The sequence below is a fragment of the Gopherus flavomarginatus genome, chromosome 3 (assembly GCF_025201925.1).
Source record: "Gopherus flavomarginatus isolate rGopFla2 chromosome 3, rGopFla2.mat.asm, whole genome shotgun sequence".
Classification (NCBI taxonomy): domain Eukaryota; kingdom Metazoa; phylum Chordata; order Testudines; family Testudinidae; genus Gopherus; species Gopherus flavomarginatus.
This window is the reverse complement of record NC_066619.1, coordinates 49,837,318-49,852,457: the sequence shown is the minus strand read 5'-3', so window position 1 is coordinate 49,852,457 and position 15,140 is coordinate 49,837,318. Positions and strand designations below refer to the sequence as shown.

General features: G+C 45.7%; 1 protein-coding gene across 1 annotated transcript in view; it reads left to right on the top strand.

The window, feature by feature from the left end:
- Window positions 1-12,613: 12,613 nt before the first annotated feature.
- The window catches only part of ARHGEF28 (Rho guanine nucleotide exchange factor 28), a 206,540-nt gene continuing 204,013 nt past the window's right edge, over window positions 12,614-15,140 (top strand). Inside the window, exon 1 of the mRNA XM_050945287.1 lies at window positions 12,614-12,754. The gene's annotated coding sequence lies outside the window, so the exon portion shown is untranslated. The remainder of the gene's footprint in view (window positions 12,755-15,140) is intronic.

Below are 15,140 nucleotides of genomic sequence, written 5' to 3'. Positions count from 1 at the left end.
GAAGGTCCGCAGTCTGGGCCAGCTCATGCTCTGTTGAAATGGTTGCAAGGCCGACTAGCCTCTCCTGTGTCATTGTGGAGCGTAGATCTGTTTTTATTAACTTCAGCTTGGAGAAGATGCATTCTCCACTGGCAACTGTTACAAGAAGTGTTAGAAGTATGTGCAGAGCAACAAAAGCATTTGGAAAGAGGGTGGTCATCTTATTTGTGCACATATATTCCAGAATGGCCTTTGGAGTTGATCCTGCTGAAATGTATCTTGAAAGAACTTCCAGTTCATCACCTAAATTACTTGCATCAATATCGCGCATGTCATCATGTGTCAACACTGTCTCTAGTGTCTTGCATTGCTCGTGTAGGTCTTCTTCAGGTATAGTGAGGAGTTTTGGAATATTATACAACATCCCAAATATACTGCTGTGTTCCTTGAGCTGCATGAAATGTTCTTCAACTGACTGTATTGTATAATCTAGCACCTGGTTAAAGAATTCAACTTTGAATTGTTTGGGGTCTCTTATGGGATTATCCGATGCCTCGTAATCAAAATGTCTTCTTTGGTGACTCTTTGTATTCTTGAATGGGTAGGAAAATAGCTTCAGTGTGAAGTTCCTCTGCCAGCTTCTGTGCACTCTTCTGAATGTTTTGAATTCCCTCATGTGACCAGTAAGACTGTAGGTATGACTGCTTTGTTCCATTGCTCCAGATATATCAACTGGACAAAGTCAGCACCTTGGAGTCTTTTGCTTACAACACTTATTTCAAACAGTATGTCATGCCACAACACTAAGCCACACAGAAATTTGAAGTTGTTTCTGGTGATTCCATTTCCCTTTGCCACTGTTCTCCCATGAACAGTTCCTGTCATAACGTTATCCTCCATAATGGCAACTGTGGCATCATCTATCTCAGTGGTAGGCAACCTATGGCACGCGTGCTGAAGGCGGCATGCAAGCTGATTTTTTTTCCGTGGCATTCACACTGCCTGGGTCCTGGCCTCCAGTCTGGACGGCTCTGCATTTTAATTTAATTTAATTTTAAATGAAGCTTCTAAAACATTTTAAAAACCTTATTTACTTTACATACAACAATAGTTTAGTTATATATTATAGACTTAGAGACCTTCTAAAAACATTAAAATGTATCAGTGGCATGCAAAACCTTAAATTACAGTGAATAAATGAAGACTTGGCAAACCACTTATGAAAGGTTGCCGACTTCTGATCTATCTTCCCAATTTGGTGTTTCATAGGCTTCATCGCCTCCACTCGACTTTCCCATCGTATGGCACTCAGTGGTTTCAGTGTCAGAGAGGATGTTTCCAGATGTTCCGTCAAAATTTGCTGTTGATGAGTTGATGGAGAGAAAAATAAATAAATGCTTTGAATTACATTAAAAAATTCAGCAGCTTCACTAGAAGTCGATGCTGCATCACTAACCACGAAGTTCAATGAATGAGAACTGCATGGGACAAAAAAAAGCTTGAGAATTTAACCCTTGGATCCGTGTCTGCATGCCTCTTTTCTTTCCTCTCATGTTGGCATCATTATTGTACCTCTGACCTTTCATGTCAGCTATCGCAATTCCCTGTCTTCCAGCTTTTTAAGAAGCACATTTTTCATACCAGCTCCGGTAGCTCAATGTCAATAAATTCTTGAAAATGCTCTTTAACAGTCACCATTGCAGGGACACTTTCACTAGGTTCTTTTGTTGTTACAAAACGCTCCATTAAAGTGATTTGTTCCATATGGCTGATGTCAGGTGTGCAGTCCAGAAAAACAGAGTAATATCTTGCTGACTTCAGATCTGCCACAATCTTCTGTTTGACTTTTGTTGCCAGTAACTGTATGATCTCATTTTGAATTGTTTTTCCAAGGTTGTGATGTGTGTACATTTCTTGGGTGGTGACTCTCTTCTTAGATACTCCTGGAGTACAGCATCAAACTCAGCCATCAGCTCCACAGTTTTAAGGAAGTTTCCATTGTTTGGCACATACAGTTGATCTGAAGTGCCACATAGTGCTAGGTTTTGGGTAGCAAGCATTCTCACAATGGCAATGAGCCTTTTCAGAACATTTTGCCAGTAAAGAAACTCTGATGCAATCTTCTCTTGATTTTGACCGTCTATGTTGGCCTTTTAACTTTTAGTCTCATCTCAAGCTCTTTCCATCTATGGAATGCTCTCTGGTGATTTGCTGCCTTCTCATGGCATGCCAGATTTCTAGCCAGATTTTTCCAGTCCTTTGTTCCTGTAGAACCCAATGTAGCTGGAACATTAGACTGGAAGAGTTTGCAACAAAAACAGTATGCAGCATACTGGGTTTTTGAGTACATGAGCCATGGCCTCTCCACTTCATCACCATTGGGGATTTCACGCCAGTAATATGTAGGATGGGAACTTCTATTTTCATTGTCTTTGGGGAACATGAAGTTTTTCACTTGCTGTGGCCCATGCAGTACGAGGAAGACCCTCAGGCTACTGCTCAAGTGGGTCCACAGTCCTGGATCATCTAAACTTAAGGAACTAAACTCAGCAGCAGCTGTTTCTTGCGCCTCCACCTCTGATCTACACTTTTCTTCAGGAATGTGCATGGTTACATCCATTTGAGATGGAGACATGGATGCTGCACTAGCTGCCAGGTCACCTGCACTCTGACTAACTGGAAGATCAGGCATCTCTTCATCACTCGCATCCTCACTGGGGCCAGAAGCCTCACCATGAACATTTTGTGTCTATGTATCTCAGGAGAGCTCCTTCCTGCTTAAACAGAAAAGCTTCCTGTGTTTTCTTTCTTTTTCTGAATGCTTCCCTAGAGGGGCGTTTTCTTCTTTCACTCATGACTGCTGTTCTGTGCCAGCTATAATGGCTCTCAACACTTAATTGATAAATAAGCAGGCTGGTAGCAGGGCCTGAGTGAGGGCAGATATCAGCGTCTTAAGGGCCTAACTGGCTCTTACTACTTCAGTTGACTGCCTGTTCTCCTCAAGTGGGTTCAGGGAAGCAGCAGGAAACAGGAAGCTCCCTGAGAAGCTGGTGTTAAATCACTCCAGGCTCCTGGGGGTGCTAGAGAGGTACATAAGAGGCTCCTCCTCCTCTCGCTCCCTGCAGCTCCTGCTGCTTTCTGTTATTTCTTCTCATCTTTTCTCCTGCCTGCCTCCAGATCACGTTATAGCAGCTCATGCTTTATGTTCTGGAGGTCCCTGGTTCAATGCCTGGTGTGTTTGACCAAGCTGGTGACTGTTACATAAGGATTCTGGGCTTCCTTGGAGAGCAACTCTCACTTCCCATGTCCCTAAGGCAGATGTCCCCAAAGTGTGGGGCACACCCACCCTAAGGGGGCATGGAGGAACATCTACGGGGTGTGGTGGGACCTAGTGGGGAGGAGGGAGCATCACCTAGCCCACCCCTGCCCCCAGCTCTGCTTCAGTCATGCCCTACCCGCATCCTTGGTTCCCAGCCCCATGCCTGTCCCCTGCCTTGGTGCAGCTCCACTCTCAGCCTTATGCCAGCCCCCAACCTTGGCCACTGGCTTCATTTCCGGCCCAGGGCTAAGGATGTGGGCAAGGCCGGGAGCAGAGCCACACTTGGATGTGAGTCCAGCTGCCAGCCCCCACTGCAGCCAGGCTGTGACTCTGTTTCCGCCCCATCCCCTGGCTGCAGCCCTGCTCCCAGACCCAACCCCACCCGCAGCTGTTGCCCACCCTCAGCCCCCTTACCGATGTCCCCTCCCTCCCACCCCAAGCCATGGCCCCGCTCCTGGCTCTAGGGGGAGTGCAGATGGGTAAGGGGGGGGGCATGACCCTCAAAAGTTTGGGGACTGCTGCCCTAAAGATAAGAAGTAGGGTGTGATGCTACTCAAAATTGTGATACTTTGTTTGATGGGAGGAGGTTTCAGGGAAGTTGCATGAAGTTGTAAAGAGTGGGCCAGGTGCGGGTAGTTCAGCATCCTTTGCCTTCATCACAGGGTTGCAATGGAGAGTCTATGAAGTTCCATGCTGATAAAAGGGAAAGCTTAGGGGTGTTGTAGCTGACGGATGAGAAACCAGAGCCTCTTAGCTTCTGGGTTTGAATTTCTAGTAAGAATAGGAGATAACAACACCATTGTTTCTGGGTGAATGGGAGGTCCCCCACCTTGAAGCTTTAATCACATTTTGATGTACTCGAATAATCTAGTCTTGGTTTTGTAGCAAACCGGTGTGGACTGAGAGACAAGGCCTAAAACCAGCTCTGAGGTAAATCAAGTAGGTCAGTTGTTAGCAAGAGAGCAGTGGTATGGCAGAGGAGTGAAGTAGTGAAGCCACATTACTCATTTTTAATGGTGGAGAGCTACATCAGCCTCCCCAGTTCCTGGGATACCTCTCTCTGCTTCCTGCTCTTCTCAGAACATAATGCTATTAATAATGGTGCCCTAAACCTCATATCCTGGATTTAAAATCTCATGCATTCAGTGTGGTTTGCTGACTTTTGAGCTTTACCAAGTGAAGGGTGACTAAAATGGTAGTGCTTTTTAATGAACAGGTTTGCTGTGATGAGAGCTGTTTCTGGAGCACTCTGTGTTGCATCTTTTAATTCCCAAGTGACAATTACTGGGAGGTGTTCTCATTTTGGACCAAATTAGGCCTGTATCTCATGCACAAGAGAAGAATGACCTCCCTACTTGTAGCAGTCCCCTTCTTGCGGTAATGTGCAGATGAAGAAATGATCCTGTCATGCTGGCTCAAAATGATACTTTGGTTATGTAATACTATCTTAAAAATAATAATTTTGAGTAAGGACTCAATTTACATTTGCAGATTGAATCAGTTAAAACTCAGCAGATCAGAAGTTTCAGTTTAAATGACGTGGGTTATTTCATAAGAGGCATCAAAGAGAAAAGCAGAGACAATCAAGCTGCATAATTATGCAAAATTGCATAATAAAAGAAGGATTGTCCATTAAACTTGGCTAACAACTCTTGTTTTCACCCACATAAATATTGCTGTGTGACACCTTTTATTTCCTTGGCTGTTGTTCTCTAAATAGAGACACACAGTGCCTGTATTATGACAGTAACAGATATGAATGACCTTTACTTCCATATTTGCTGTGCAGTAAAAAAGACATTCTATATAGCATGGGAAAAATTAAATAACCATTAGTTAATTACATTTAACTGCATGACAACTCAAGTAACTTGATGCCAGGAACACTGCAAGCAGTGTATTTATCAAATATCCTGGATTTACATGTGATAAATACATATTTTAAATTGAGGAAAGCACTTTTGAGTTACTAATGCTAAAATCTATATTATTTCCAGGTAAACCAACTTGAGCTGTGGTCTATGCTAAGCAGAGAAAAATATGGTCAGCATTTGTTTGGGAGCCCTTTAAAGATACTTAGGGCATGTCTACACTGCATACTTTTGCTGACACAAGTTGCATTGGCATAGAGCTGCTGCAGTTAGTATATCACTTGCACGCATGTGTACTTGGCTTCTTGCATTGGCACTGACTGTACTTAACAGAAGTTCTTGTTGTGATGCACCATGGGTAGGTATCCCACTGTGCAACTTTCCACTGTCCAGCGCCATGACTTTTGGGAAGTTTTGGCAATGCATAGTTGGGCAGAAACAAGTTGCACAAGGGTGACTGGAACGAGAGGTCAAGTTCCCATCATACAGTTTTCTCCACCCCGTAATGCCATCTCTATCCCATAATTTTCATGCCTGTTTTGAAAATTGTATGAACCTGTGCGGGACTTGTCACTGTCCATCATTTCTGACAGAAGCATGGAGCCTATGGAGCTCTGTCCTATTGCTATTAGTGTTGTGAGCACAGAGCTGCAAGAAGAGCTGGGGGAACATGATGATTTCCTGGCGAGCAGACTGCTGTGGGACAAAGTGAAAACCATTTCAAGGTTGTTGGTGGCATACATAAAGCAGCTGCAAAGGGTGGAGTACCACTTCTGAACCCAAGAAATGAGTACAGATTGGTGGGATCGCATCATAACGCAGCTATGGGATGATGAGCAGTGGCTGCAGAACTTTCAGATGCACAAGGCCATATTCCTGGATTTGTGTGCTGAGCTTGCCTGCCCTCCAGCATAGGGACACCAGAATGATAGCTGCACTGATAAGAAGTGAGTGGTGATCACACTGTAGAAACTTGCAATGCTGGATTGCTACTCATCAGCAGGAAATCATTTGGGTGCTGGAAAATCCATTGTCGGAGTCATTTGTCATGTAAGCATGTAGTGCCATTAATTGTCTGCTGCTATACAGGACTGTGACTCTTAGTTCTTTGTGGGACATAGAGCATGGATTTGCAGCAATGAGGTTCCTGAATAGCTGTAGAGCAATAGATGGCATGCATGTCCCTAACTGAGCACCAGACCACCTTGCCACTGAGTACATCAACAGCAAGGGCTATTTTTATATGATTATGCAAATGCTGATGGATCACTGCCAGGGATGCTTTACTGACATCAGTGTTAGATGGTTAAGAAAGATGTATGAAGCCTTCATCTTTAAGAACACAGGATTGTTCGGAGAGCTACAAGCAGGGACATTCTTTCCAAGCGGTGGATTGCAAGTGGTGATGTTGAAATGCCAATAGTGATCCTAGGGGGACCCAGCCTACCCCTTACTACCCTGGCTCATGAAGCCATACACCTGCCACCTCGACAACACCAAGAAAAGACTTAAATACTGGCTCAGTAGGTTCTGAATGACAGTTCAATAAGCTTTTGGTAGATTGAAGGGATGCAGGCATTGTTTACTCACAAGAATGGATCTCAGTGAGAAAAATATCCCTATGGTTATTGCTGCCTGCTGTATCCTGCTTAATATCTGTGACGCAAATGGTGAAAAGCTGCTGCCAAGCTGCAGGATGGGGGTGGAGTGGCTGTCTGCTGAGTCTGAGCAGCCGGATGCAAGTGCTATTATCTGAAGAGCTCAGCATAGAGCTATACAGCTCATGGAGGCTCTAAAAGAGTGCTTTAAGAGAGACACAGTAAAACATTGTGGTGTACTATGCTCTACCAGGCCTTGCAGTTTGGGGGCCTGTTAGGAATTGTGTTGTGCTTGGTGTACATCTATGAATATAAAATTGACAATGCATCTATTAATTTTGTGGTGTTTGCTGTACATTTATGATTATTGCACAGAATGTCACTGATCCTATGAGTAGTATCAAAGTATACAATCGCAGGTAAGTTGGTGCTTTCAATACCACCAGGCAGTCTGCAGCATATGTTGGGAACTTATAAAAAATGACGTGTTTTCCAAACAATCGAGTTCTATTGAATAACAAAAACATTTGAAAAAATTCTGTGCAAGTTAAAAGCAAAGACATTAAAACTTTAATTTATGGAAGAGAGCTTAAAGAAGGGGCAGGAACATTCATGTCCATTTTAGCTACACATGCATCAACCGTGGCCTCTCAGGTCCATGTATGTGAAGCTGTGATTTGTCCTTAATATCTCCCCCAGTGTGTAGTGGTAGGAACAGGGATGCAGCCCCTGATGCCACATGGAAAGTTGAGGGAGGTGCTATTCTGGAGTTCTCCAAGGGCTGCAAAGGGAGGTGAGTCCAGGATTGTTGAACTTGCAGGTCCACAACAGTCTGAAGCATTTGTGTTTTCTGCAGAAGGAAACTCCATTATGTCCTGGTACATCATGTCCCTCTCCAATTCCTGGACCTTTCTCCTGTCTGCTCTTTCCTTCTCCATACAGTCTGCATTATTCATCCTCCAGGCCTTATGTTCACAGTCTGATGCAGCTCTGGCTCGCAGGAGCTCACTGAACATGTCATCCGGAATCCTCTTTCTCCTTATCTGGCTCAGGCGTTCCACAGCTGTGGAAGGGGAACCCCTCAAAGCTGCACTGGCAGCTCCTACAGATAAAACACAGAGGTACCACTGTTAGTATAATCTTCCCTTCTCTTGATCCCTCAAAGTTTTAAACAAGACATGCTGATTGGTGCTTCTCCTTCAGAGTACTTTTGCATGGTGTCACTCACAATACCAGCCGTGGTGAGTACTGCCTGCCAAAGGTGAGGGAATTGTTCAGTTGCATAAAGCTATGAGTATAGAGAATTGGTACTGAATACGGGCATAATTTTCCACAGGCCGAGGTGATTTTAGCTGATGTTTCTTTACAGCATGGCACTGAAAGCAAAGCAAAAGAGACAGTAATAATTTTTTAAATGTAATGTTTTTAAAGCCAATCTTCTGACTTTTTTTTTTCTGCCATGAGAATTAAGTGCTTGGGTTGGCAATTTTTAGGCCCGTTGATTTTACTGGGACTGCTAACAAGAATAAAGTTTTATGCAAGTGCTCCAGTGTTTGTAGGATCGAGGCTTAAGTGACACTTCTCTCTAATTCAGTTATGAACCAATGTCCCAGCCTAATGCTAGAGGCCACTGTATGGTTAGAGATGAGATGTAAATGAAAGATCCTGAGCACTTATTTTCAAGAAAGTTTCCATAGCACTTTTTGCAAAGGGAGCGGGGAAGGGAAAGGAGATCTTCATTTATATAAGTAATTCTTCATTTGCTTCATAAATTTTAATGAAGTGTGCAGGTGCCGGATGGATTGCTTGCAGATGAGAGGTGGCTGGATTTCAATGGCAGTGAAGCAATCCCTCTGTATGCTGTCTGTAAAGCGCATCTAAAAGACCAGTATGCAAGATCACATCCTGGTCCCACTGAAGTCAATGGGGTGTTTTGCCATTGGCCCTTACTGTAACCTGGATTTGGCCCAGAGAGCCATGGAAGTGACAAGCTTGGGGTTAAGCTACAAAGATTGGAGGAACGAATGATTGTCAGCAGATTCTGAAAGCAGGTTTATTTTCCTTGTGGAGGGCAAGGTTCCTGGTCTTACAAACAGTGAGTACATAACCTTGTTCTGATCTCCTTCAGAGATCCAATTCAAACCCCGTGGGGCAGGACTGCCTCTCTCAGCTGTATTTTTGTTGCAGCAGGGTGATAGGTCTGCCTCTTTAAAGGGATGGCAAACCTATTTATTTTTAAATACAAGAAAATGATGGGCAGGTAAGCCAATTATTACATTGAGGGCATCTAGTGAGAAGACCGTAAATGAGAAGCTTGAGTCTTCCATTATATATTTTGAATCTGGTAATAACCTCATGTTCTTAGCAAGGAGCCTCCAGTGTGTTAACATTCTTGGTCACAACTTTTCTATAATTTAATTTAATGTGTGGCTCTTGCTTCTAACACAGACAATTTTGGACCTAATTCTATAGCTGCTCTCAATGCAGAATGTTTTATGCATTCAGACAGCTTACCGAGTGCTGTACTAAATGCAGACCTCCTTGCTGCAAGGAGCTGGTAGTCTGAAAGGCACACAAAGATCAGAAACAATAGATTGGAATCCCTTGAGCCTTGTAGTACATACACTGCTTTTCAGTCAGTGGGTTAATATTGTGAACCTTGCTGAAGTGGGGTTTCAGAGATGATTTGAATGAAAAGAGTGGGCACTCAGCACACTGCGATAGGGAGAGCGTTGTAAGCATGGAAGAAATAAACCTGCTGCATATGCAATATTTATAATGATTCTCCCAGGCAAGGAACCAAAGGAAGACAATTGCTTTCCAGATAACTTTTTTTTTTTTTTTTAATTCCAAGGGAGGCTCCCACAGAGCACAGTAACAACCTCTAACAAAGTGAACTTGTCACATTAGCATCTGTGTGTATTATTGGAATAACAGGTCATGTGAAAGAAACATAAAAATATAAAACTACATGCTTCGTAAGGAACCACTTTCCCAGTTCTGTACCTTTGGTCCAAGCTACACTATAAATTCTACCCTTTGGGCTGATTGGTTACTACAGACTAATGCCCTCATAGGTTTAACACGTGAATTTTGGTCGTACCTGTGTAGATGGGACCAAACCATGTCTAACTTTCTTACCAAACTGTGCTGTAACCCAGCAATATCTGAATTAAGTGGGCACTCTAATAGAGTAATTTTCATACTGTAGAGGGGGCTGTTGACCCATTGCTAGGTCAGCCACTTTGCGGAAAAGTCAACAATCAAGTCTGAAGGAAGGCGGGGAGAGCACTTCGAGGATTTTCTCCTTGTCTGATAGTGACAATCACAAAACATAATGCAAGCATTTTGAATGGGAGGTGAGCAACACCATGGGTAGGCACAACAGGCTCTGTGGAAGATTATGTAGGAAATACTTCCAGCATGATCAAAGAGGTTGTGCATTCATCAGGACCAGCATTTCCAGGAATTCAGGTTAAGACACTAAAACTCAGGCCAACTATATTAACCTTTTAAAACATGTTGCAAATGTAAATTTTGTGCAAACTGTTTGATTATTTTAATAAGAGCCTATACTATATCATTTAAAAATGGGTAGGGAATTAAGAAAAAAAATTCAGCCAATTGGAGTCAAGAAGACAATAGGTTAATTATCATTTTGTCTATTAAAATTGTAAACATTAATAACTGAACTAAGACATCCCTTATTCTGCCTATTCAATGACACTGCAGTGGACCATTTCATTTGGGGATGAGACTTAAAAAAAAAAATACAGGGAAAACTGTTAATGGTGGGCATGTAAGTGGCTATTTTCCGTGAAGTTCTAACAAGCAGCTGTATAACAGAGATTGAGATTTCATTGCCCATAAGGACAGGTGGCCAGGGTTAGTAAGTGACTGTTAACAAAAAGTTTCACTGTAATTGCACCTGTTGTATCATAATAGGAAAATGCTACAGACAAGGACTAGTGTATACCTGAATAGATAATTTATCACATTAGCACTACAAAAGGCATATAATATAATATACTGTACATTCAGGATCGTATGGAAAGCAGAATGTAATGTGATCCTTTCAAATGAAAGTTCTATTCTGTAAAAGACTATACTGCATTATCTGGACTCTAGGGTATATGTTGCAGTACCACTGCCTTGCTGTGTGGCTTTGAGCTAGTCAAGAAATCTTTTTTGTATCTGTTGTCTTGTCTGTGAAGTGGGGATAAGAATATTTATACACCTCACTGGGGGCTGAGGGGCATAAGGATTAAAGTTTGTGTAGTGCTCTCTGTATTATCAGAGCACACACCATATAATGATTAGTAATAGTGTGGCAAATCTCTGGCATTCAAAGAATGAACATTTCTCACTACGCATTCTAGCTGCTCAAAAGGTGATGGCGGAGTGTAGAATTTAGAACTTTGATCCCAAACAGGGGCGGCTCCTGGCTCCAGCATGCCAAGCGTGTGCTTGAGATGGCAAGCTGCGGGGGGGGGGGGGGGCGGCCGTGTGCCGGCGCCGCAGGGGCGGCAGGCAGGGTGCCTTCGGCGGCTTGCCTGTGGGAGGTCTGCTGGTCCCGCGGCTTCGGTGGACCTCCCGCAGGCAAGCCGCAGAACGCAGCCTGCCTGCCATGCTTGGGGCAGCGAAATGCCTAGAGCCGCCCGATCCCAAAGCACAGCCTCCTACAAAATGCGTAAAAGGAAAGAAACGTTGCTAGCGATATACAGACTATGGCATACAGTTCATCCCTCATGCCTTGCGAATCCATCCAGTAGAGGGCAGTGGTACCATCCTAGAGCATGAATTACAAGCACAGCCATAGTAGAAAGACAAGGTGGGTGAGGTAATACCTTTTATTGGACCAATGTCTGTTGGTGAGAGAGACAAGCTTTTGAAATAAAAGATATTACCTCATCCACCTTGTCTCTCTAATATCCTGGGCTGACTTGGCTACAGTAACACTGCATACAAACATAGCAATAGGGTTTGTTTTTTTTAGAAATTAACAGCAACATTTATAAAATAACATAATAGGGCTTCCTGAGGGTTAGATTAAGGACACTGCAGATCATTAAGCTTTCTTTTTCTAGGTTCATGGAATTAAAGTTGTAAGCACTTCAGGGCGGAGACCTCAAAGATATTTAGGCACCCAACTCCCATTGAAATTGGTGGGATTTAGGTGCTTAAATACCTTGTGAGGAACTGTGTGAGTCTGACTATGCATTTTACAGCAGTGTCCCTAACACTGCAGCTTTTGTGTGCTACCATAGTATGGCTGGAGCTAACTATCCTTAACACAATTCCCGACTTCCACCAAGGGGAAATGCCATGGTGCTGCCCCCTGTAACCTCATCTCATGATAGTTGATGGTTTTCCTTAAAGCCTCAGCTTCTGGAGGCTGGTGATTCCCTGAGCCCCTCCAACGTGCAGGTGTGAGGGGGGAAAATAACCTCAGGAAATGATCGCAAACCGGAAGGCAAAGAAGGGACAATTTGGGGCCCTTTTTAATTAATAAAATCTCAGGCTGCATGGCAGCCTGACTCAGGCGTTTTGAAGGTTTGGGGCCCCCATGCTCCACTGAGGGGTGCTATAGGGGCAGCCGGGCCTTCCCCGATGCCTCAGTCCCCCCAGCTGGGCAGCAGCCAAAGCTGCCCAGGAACCAGCAGCAGGGCCAGTCAGTCTCGGCCGCTGGAGAGAGCTGAGCGCGCTCCCCCAGTACACTCAGGCGCGGGGGAAAGGCGGCGGCGGCGGCGCTCACACGCAGCTGCAGGTCCGCTGGGCTGTGCAGCGCCGGGCTCCTCCCCTCGGCTGCCGACAGGGGGGCGGCGCTGCAGGCAGCTAGCCCGGCGGGTGCTGGTCTCTGGGCAGTGTAGGGCGCCTTCTCCATCAGCGCGTCTCCAGCCCGGCTGCCCGCCTCCCCTGCCAAGACGGCCCCGCAGGTGAAGCCTAGCGCCGGCCGCCCAGAGCAGGGCTGAGCCTCCCTCCCCCAGGTAAAGGCTGCAGCCTGGCGTTTGCGCGGTGCCGGGGGCTGGGTGTCCAGCTGTGGCCCTGGGTCAGTTGCCTTTGCCCGAGGCGGCTGTTCTCGCCTCTGCTGCGGGTTCGTGTCCCAGGGCTAGTCAGTCCCCCCTGCGGGCGGGGCGAGCTGCCCCTTGGGCAGTGTGACATGCAGCGTGGAGGAGGGGTGCGGGGGGCAGAACTGACCGCCACGAGTACTGGGGTCCGGCTCCGTGGGGGGCTGCCCGGCTAAGGATGTGTTTGCTGGAGAAATCGCACACCTGAGGAGGGTCTGCTCTGATGATGAGCCCATCACCTCCCTGCCAGGCGCGGCGGGGTTCCTGCTAGAGCTGCGCAGGGAGAGCTCGTGTCTGTGCCCTACGGTGTGTGTTGTAGCCGCGTGGGTCCCAGGCTATTAGAGGGACACGGTGGGTGAGTGAGGTAAGATCTTGGACTGGACCAACTTCTGTTGGTGAGAGAGACATGCCTTGGCGCTACACAGAGCTCTTCTGTAGGTCTGGGAAAGGTAGTCTGAGTGTCCCAGCAAGGTTGAACGGATAGAATATGCTAAACCAGGGGCAGTCAACTATTTTTTGTCCAGGTCTAAATTTCTTGGTCAAAGTGTAGTGAAGGACCAGAATGCCCCCCCCCAAACCCCCAACAATGATGATAAGTACATAAAATTATTTCAGGGTCCATTCAAAAGCATCTGGTGGTCTGGATTTGGCCCGTGATCCACCTGTTGCCTACCTCTGTGCTAAACTAAGGGACGATTCAAGGTGAACTGGCCTATTAACACTATAGGACAAAAAAATCATAGGACAAAAAAAGGGGATTAGTGGGTTATAGATTGTTGTAATAAGCCATAAATCCAGTGTTTTTAGTAAGACCATGATTTCTAGTGTCTAGCAAAGTTATGAATTTAAGCTCTGAGGCTGGTCTTATGAGTGTGCTGATCTGACTGGGCTGTCATCAGGGCACCTGGTGAACCAGGTGCTGGCTTCCAGCCAACAAGTGGATTCCCAGAATGATTCTGGCTTTACTGACCCAGGGTGTGAAGGAAGCAGCAGTTTATGCTCCTGCTATTTTTCCCCCAAGTTTGAGCTAAGCACCAGCACTTTTGCTTATTTTTATAGTATCTCAATTAACAAATGAAGGCAGAAGTAATAAACTGGGACTTTCAGTGAGTCACTTGCATTATAGCTCAGAGGTGGGCAAACTATGGCCCCTGGGCCAGATCTGGCCCACCAGCCATTTTAACCCAGCCCTTGAGCTCAGACTGGGGAGCGGGGTCTGGGGCTTCCCCGCTCTGGCGCTCCAGCTGGGGAGCAGGGTTGGTGGCTGCTCCATGTAGCTCCCGGAAGCAGCGGCATGGCCCTGCTCCGGCTACTAGGCATATGGGCATCTGGGGGCTCTGCTCTACATGCAGCTCCCGCCCCAAGTGCCACCATGGCCAATGGGAGCGGCAGGGGTGGTGCCTGCGAATGGAGCCGCGGCTCTGTGTAGGAGTCAAAGTGAGGACATGGCTGCTGCTTCTGGGAGCTGCTTGAGATAAGCACCGCCCAGAGCCTGCACCCCTGAGCCTCTTCCCATGCCCCAACCCCCCCTGCCCCAGCCCTGATACTCCTCCCGCCCTCTTAACCCTCGATCCCAATTTGGAGCATTCTTCTGCACCCCAAACCCCTCAGCCCTGCCCCAGAGCCTGCACCCCCAGCTGGAACCCTCACCCCCTGTGCCCCAGCCCGGAGCCCCCTTCCGCACCCTGAACTCCTCATTTCTGGCCTCACCCCAGAGCTTGCACCTCCAACCTGAGCTCTCACCCCCTCCTGCACCCCAACTTCAATTTTGTGAGCATTCATGGCCCACCATACAATTTTTATTCCAATATGTGGCCCTCAGGTCAAAAAGTTTGCCCACCCCTGTTATAGCTGGATTGAAAAATGCTTATACTGGTACTTCTGAACTGGAGAAAAGCATTGTTTCAACTGACCCTCAACAACAACAAAAATGAACTGGAGAGCTAAAAGAAATAAAATTCTGAAAGAAAGTAGGAACAGTTTATTTGAGAGACTGATGGGAATGGTTTCTGCCATGCTTGCAGGTATTTTATCAAATTGCCTCTGAGCTTCCAGACTCATACTTGCACTGTAGAATTACATGAATTTTCACCCTGATCATTGATATGATAAAGAGAGGCTTTAAAATAACTTTATCGATTTATTGCTGCTGATATACTGAGCACTGTACAAAGACAAAAATGAAGACAGTCCACCCCTCCCCCCCAAAGTATTTGCATTCTAATATGCAGACACATGGAAGACAGGATGTACTGATAAATCTAGAGGGGGGATAATTGAGAGCCTTTTGTGGTTTTTTTTTAAT